The sequence below is a fragment of the Arachis ipaensis genome, chromosome B4 (assembly GCF_059453495.1).
Source record: "Arachis ipaensis isolate K30076 ecotype BB chromosome B4, ASM5945349v1, whole genome shotgun sequence".
Classification (NCBI taxonomy): domain Eukaryota; kingdom Viridiplantae; phylum Streptophyta; class Magnoliopsida; order Fabales; family Fabaceae; genus Arachis; species Arachis ipaensis.
This window is the reverse complement of record NC_142439.1, coordinates 75,365,472-75,372,427: the sequence shown is the minus strand read 5'-3', so window position 1 is coordinate 75,372,427 and position 6,956 is coordinate 75,365,472. Positions and strand designations below refer to the sequence as shown.

General features: G+C 41.5%; 1 non-coding gene across 1 annotated transcript; it reads left to right on the top strand.

Annotated features, from left to right (window-relative positions):
• The first annotated feature begins 4,659 nt into the window (after positions 1-4,659).
• On the top strand, positions 4,660-4,763 carry LOC148567974 (small nucleolar RNA R71). The gene has a single exon (XR_015881445.1). It is a non-coding gene; the product is annotated as a small nucleolar RNA R71 (small nucleolar RNA).
• Positions 4,764-6,956: the final 2,193 nt, after the last annotated feature.

Genomic DNA, 6,956 nt, shown 5'->3' with positions numbered 1-6,956 from the left:
ATTGAAAAAGGTTTAAACATAACATGGAAGCAAGTTCTATTTCATACAAGATCTTCCTTATTTAAAACATAGAGAAAGATGGAACAAAGAAGGAACTCCACCACCTTTTACTGTTGTGGATGTCCATGCTCTTTTCCTTGCTTGTCCTCCTTGTTTCCTCTTGCATTTCCTCGCATCCGTGCCAATCTTGCTTGCTTCCAATCCTCAAGTGCCTTCCTCACTGACTCATGACTCTCTTCCACCCTTTGTCTTTCCTTTCGTGCTAATTCATCCTTCATTTTGTCATACTTGGCTATTCCTGGATGCAATATTGGCAGCTGTCCCACTAAGTAACCGAGCCTGGCTTGAGTGTTTATATGATGTCTTGTTTCGCTCATGTAAACTCCTTCTGCGAATGCCCTTTGCTCGTCCAATAGTTCTGCCTGTTCTATTTGTCTTCGATGCATCTCATGTATGTGCGCCCCTTGATGTGCTTGGATGTTGATTAGCCTCTGGGTGGATTCTTGTTGCTCGTTTTGCCTTTGTTCCATCCTGTTGAATGTTTCTCCCCATTGTTGTCCTTGACTTAGTTGCTGTTCCATCATTTGCCTCTGCCACTCACCTTGCTGAGTCATCCATCTTGAAAGTGTTTCCTCTTGCTGCCCCATCATCTGTAGTTGAAGCTCTTTCTGTGCTCCTTGGCTTTCCAAATATTGTCTAGACAAGCCATCAATGGCCTCCTGCAATTGGTGCATGTCCAAGGTCTGTTGTGCTTGACCCTCTAAGACTTGTCCTTCCACTACTTGAGGGGCTATTTTCTTTCTTTGCTTCCGCTGAGGCAAAGGGGATGCTGCAGCTTTCATCCTTCGTACAGTTATTGGGATGCCTTCCTTTATCCACATGGGGTTCTCATCTTCAAAAACTACCCCAGCTTTCTTGCATATTCGGTAAATAGTGCTGGGGTAACCTAACGTTCCTCTTGAGTCACTTTTCTCTGCCATCTTTCTAATACCTTCAGCTATGAGTTCATGAACCTTGATTTCTCCTCCCTTCAGTATACAGTGCACCATTGTGGCTCTTTTGACATTCACATCCGAGTTGTTTGCAGCTGGGAGAATAGACCTTCTCACTAGCTCAAACCACCCCTTGGCTTCAGGAGTGAGATCTGTTCTCTTGATGAACTTTGGGTTATTTCCCGCACCCCTTTCCCAGTCAGCTCCTGGTACACAAATATCTTGCAAAATCTGGTCATAATTGGGGTTGTCCAATCTTGAGTGATAGCTTTCTTCTTCAAATTGTATAGACCGTAGCTTCAATGCCCTCATGACACTTATGGGACCAAAGTCCACCATCTTTCCTCTCGCAAATCTTGTGTAAGACTCATCTTTCTTATCATATCGAACCGCATTTGCATAAAATTCTCTTATGAGATTTGCATTCACCTTAATGACCGGGTCAGTGAGGAGCTCCCATCTTCTCCTTTCTATCTCCTCTGTGATTTCGGGGCACTCAGTCTTTGTAATTTGAAATCCCAGCTCATAAATGATTTCCTTATCAACCATCCACCCGTATTGCAATGCATGATGCAAGCTTCTAAATCTCCTTTCATCATATAGGTGTTCTTCCATGGGTTCCTTTCCCTTCCTTCTTTTAGAACCCGAAGACGCCATGAATAATAGTTAATATGTGAAGGTGGTAAGGTTGTGGAGACTTTTAGTTGTTTAGGGTTTTATGGCAATGAAGAGAGTGAGGGGAGGAATGTTTATAATCGGATAGAGGGTGTCTTGTACCGAAAGGAAAAGTGGTGAAGGGTGTGTGATGACAATGAAGGGTGGTACGGACAAGGGTCGTTTATATAGAGAAGTTGTGAGAGAATGGAGGGTGTAGATTGATGAAGTGGTCACTTGATGGACGGTTGGGGTTATGCATGGCTAGAAGACAAGGATCATCACTTTATGATGGGGATTGCTCTGTCTTCTAGGGGTGCCATTTTTCAATGTTGCATGGCAACATTTTCCGATGTATTCCCTTTTTAGAACAAGTGTGTAGCCCCTCCTTTTGTGGTGTCTGAACCTTCTTTGTTTGGTTGTCCAATCTATCCCTTTTAATGCTCCTTTTCTTTTCCTATAAAGACAAACTAAGAAAAGTAAGAAAAGATATTAAAATGACCATATGAACTTTACGGCTAATATTAATAAAAGGGAAGAAAGGATTTGATTGTTTATTTATGAATTCCAACTAACTAACTAACTATTGGTGGGTCCTTATATGCATTTTGGTGGCACCATGGGGTGACACCAAACTTAGTTTGAAGCAATGTGATGAAAAGTTTTGTTCAAAGCTCCCAAGACTAGCATGCATCTTGGTTTGCTTTGAACACCAAACTTGTTCTTCACTATATACTGCATGATAAAGATTTCACCAAGTTTTTGTCAAGTTTGGGTTGAAATTCATAAACATTGATTTATTCATTATTTTTAAAAAAAAAATATAAAACATGGGTTGCCTCCCATGAAGCGCTTCTTTAGCGTCACTAGCTTGACGTTTTTCCTTCATCAGGGTGGTTGGTAGTGCTTAAAGTCCTCCCCTCTTGCTGTGGATTTATATCCATTGGTTGGATCAATGACCTCCACATGTTCCAGGGAAAGAACTCTGTTGATAGTGAAGACCTTGGGTAACTGAGATGGTACAGTAGGGAGATTAGGGGGAATATCTGGGAAGTAAGCTGAGACAACTCTATCCCCTGGAGAAAAGTCTTCCGTAGGGATCTTCTTGTTCCTCCACCTCCTTGGTACCTTCTTCTTTGTTTCTTTTGAAGTTGCCTTCCCCTTGGTGACCTCTTTTTTCCAAGGAGTTATGATGCTGTCTTCACCTGCCTCTAGAGGTTTAGGTTCCTCCAACTTTTCCTTGAGCTTTGGCAATTGCTGTTTTCCTTGTTTATCTATTAGGGGGGTCTCAGAATGAATTGGCTGTGCTTCAGTGCTTGTTTCCTCCTTCAGTGTCTCATTATTATTTGTGCTTAGTTCCTTGTCCTCTTGATCTGTTTCTTGTGAGAGTTTGAAAACATTGAAGCTGAGTCATTCATCATGGATTCTCAATATTAGTTCCCCTTTCTCTACATCGATAAGTGCTCTGGCCGTAGCTAGGAATGGTCTTCCCAATATGATTGGGTGAGTGTGACTCTCTTCCATGTCCAGGATGACAAACTCTATTGGGAGAAAGTATTTCCCAACCTTTAGCAACACATTTTCCACCACTCCTATTGCTTGCTTTTGAGTTTTGTCAGCCAGTCTGATGATTACATCTGTGGGCATTATCTCATTGATCTGCAGCCTCTTCACCAGGGATAAGGGCAGTAAGTTGATGCTAGCCCCCAAATCACATAGTGCTCTGTCGAACATAGTTTCACCTATGGCACAAGGGATGTGAAAACTCCCTGGGTCTCTTCTTTTTGTAGGCAACTCAGGTTGAATAAGGGTACTACATTCCTTGTTCATCACTATAGTCTGGCCTCCTTTGAGTGAGCTTTTCCTGGGAAGAAGTTCTTTCATATACTTGATGAATGCAGGCATTTGTTGAATTGCCTTGATGAATGGTATGTTTACATGCAGAGATGCAAACAAGTCTAGGAACCTTGAGTATATTCTCTTTCCCACAGCACCATTGAGCAGTTGAGGGAAGGGAGCATAGAGCTTCAGCAGCTCTTGTTGTGAGATTTCTGATTCTTGGTGATCTCTATCCTCCTCCTTTGTTGAGTTGTCTTCAGGTTGTTTGCAAAGTTTGCCTTGCTTGTCTTCAGTCTCTTGATCACTCGTAGTGACCATTTTGCAATCTTCCCATCTTACTTTCTTTGCTTCTCCTTTGGGGTTTTTCTCCGTGTCACTTGGGAAGCTATCGGTAGGTTTGGGAATCTTCTCAGCTAAATATCCCACCTGGAATTCCAGCTTCCTAATGGTCTCTCCCTGGTTCTTAATATTGGTTCGCACCTCCTCTTTGAACACCTTATTTTCTTGAATCTCTTGGCATATTCCTTCAAGTAAGGCTTCAATCTTAGAGAGCTTGTCATCAATTGATGCGTGATTCGGAGCAGATGTACTGTTTTGGTTTTGATAAGCATGCGGAGAAGTGTTGTTGTGGGGGTGTTGAGATTTCCTCTGTGTGAACTGCTGATGAGCTGCATTGTTGTTGGAGTTGTAACGTCTCTGGTCTTGGTTTTGATCTTGCTCACTTCCCCACCCAAAGTTTGGGTGGTTTCTCCATCCAGGGTTGTAGGTCTTGGAGTATGGATCATAGTTTTTCCTTGATGAATTCCCAATGTAGTTGGCCTGCTCCTGACTCCCCTCTGCTTCTTCATTCACTCCTTCTTGGGTTGTTGATGAAGTTGAGATTGCTGCTACTTAGTTCATCTCCATCTTCTTGGTGAGGTCAGCCAGCTGCTGGGTAATGAGCTTGTTTTGGGCCAACAGAGCATCTACATTGTTTAGCTCCATTACTCCTCTTGTGTTCCCTCTTTCGGAAGCATAGAAGTAGTCGTTCTCTGCTACTATTCCAATAACATCTATGGCTTCCTCAATAGTCTTCTTCTTGTTCAAAGATCCTCCGGATGAATGGTCTACGGCCTTCTTTGACTCATAAGAGAGGCCTTCATAGAAAATGTGCAGCTGCACCCATTCGTTGAACATGTCAGGTGGACACCTCCTTGTTAAGTCCTTGAACCTCTCCCATGCTTCATATAGAGTCTCACCGTCTTGTTGCCTGAAAGTTTGGACCTCAGCTCTCAGCCTATTGATTCGTTGAGGAGGGTAAAATCTTGCTAAGAATTTGTTCACCACATCTTCCCAAGTTGTCAAGCTTTCCCTTGGGAAAGATTCCAGCCACCTGGCTACTTTGTCCCTAAGTGAGAATGGAAATAGGAGCAGTCTATAAGCGTCAGGGTGAACACCATTAGCCTTCACTGTGTCACATATTCTCAGGAAGGTGGTCAAATGTTGATTGGGGTCTTCTTGAACACCTCCTCCAAACGAACAGTTGTTCTGAACAAGGGTGATGAGTTGTGGTTTAAGTTCAAAGTTGTTGGCATGGATTGTTGGCTTTTGGATGCTACTTCCACAATTGCCTGGGTTTGGATTGATGTAAGAGCCCAAAACTCTTCTATCCTCCCCAGCATGATTTGCTCTACCTCCTCCCCCATGGTTGTGATCTTCTTCTTCATGATGGTTTTCCATGTTGTCTTCCATGTTTGGTTCAAAGAATTCCTCTTCTTCCTCAGCACCAACCACTTTCTTTCCTCTTGCCTCCCTCCTTAATCTAAGAAAGGTCCTCTCAGGTTCAGAATCGAAGGAAGTTGAAGCCCCGCTTCTTCTCCCTGTCATACAACCATCAAGTGCAAGCAAGAAAAGCTAGGTGCAGAAAGTATTTGTGTCAGAATTACTGTTAGTTGTGGGTGATGCAATATATCAAACAGTTAGTGGGTTAGCAAATAGAATTGAAAATAACAAAGAAAAATAAAAGAGTAGAGGGGGAAGGGAAGAAGTTTAACTAAACAAAAAGTAAATTACTCAAACAGAAAATAAAATTCACAAAATAAAAATGCTCAATCTAGTGATCTTCCAATTTAATCATTGTTGATGCACAATCAATCCCCAGCAACGGCGCCATAAACTTGATGCGGGTGGAAACTTGTCTCATAACAAATTTCCTTCGGCAAGTGTACCGAATTTGTCGTCAAGTAAAAACTCACAATAGAGTGAGGTCGAATCCCACAGGGATTGATTGATCAAGCAACTTTAATTAGAAGAATGTTCTAGTTGAGCGAATCCAGAATTTTGGGTTGGGAGTTGCAGAAGATAAAATGGTGGAAATGTAAATAACAGAAAAGTAAATGCTAGAATTAAAGGACTGGAAGTAAATGACTAAAAATAAATTGCAGAATTGTAAATGAGAATGGGGGATTTGCTCATAAAAGTAAATGGCAGAAATTAAAGAGAATGGGTAAGATCAGAGATGGGGAGTTCATTGGGCTTAGGAGATATTGCAATTCTCCGGATCAAGTTCATTTTTATCTCTTCCTCAATCAATGCACTCATTGATCTCCTTGGCAATCTTAAGTGATTGAATTACAATTTCTCGCAATTCAATCTCTCAAATCTTGATCAATAGCCAATTCCTTGGTCAATTGCTCATGAGAAGAGATGAAGTATGGTCACTGATTATACCACATGCATTTCCCAAATCAAGTATTGAGAGGGTTATAGTCACATACCCATCCAAACCCAATTTGGTCCAGCATGAGAAAGCATTTCTAGCTTGATCTCTTCATTCCTCTTTCAAGGTTCAAAAGAGATCCAAGTTTGAATAGCTTCTCTTCCAAGATAACTACTCAATTAGATGAAGATCGAAAGCTTTCAAGTAAAATCAAGAGAAAAGATAGAAGAAGAATAATGAAAATTAGTATTGATCCATCAAATTACAACAGAGCTCCCTAACCCAATGAAAAGGGTTTAGTTGTTCATAGCTCTTGAAAATGAAAACAAAGATGGAGAATACATCATAGAACTAGAAATTGCAGAGAAAAATAAAATACAGAGAGTAGTTCTCTTTTTTTCAGCCTCCAGAACTCCTTAATAATTCAAAGCTACTCCTATATACACGATTTCTCTCAGCTTCTAGTTGGCTCTTCAAGTCTTGGGCCTTTGGATCTTGAGTTTGAAGCAATTCTTTTCTTCATTTGGGCTTGGCTTTACTTACAGAGAGAAAGTGCTAAGTGGGCAGAGACTTTAGCTCAGGGTGTTAGGGATGTTAACATTTAGTGAAAGTATAAGTTCGAGAACGTTAGTGACACTTAACATTTTCACTAACGTTCCAATGTGCCCCTTTTTGCTTCACGTTAAAGCCCACGTTAACTAGGTTAACATGGCTTCTAACGTGGCCTTGCCAAACTTTGAGAACGTTAGTGACACTCAACATTGTCACTAACG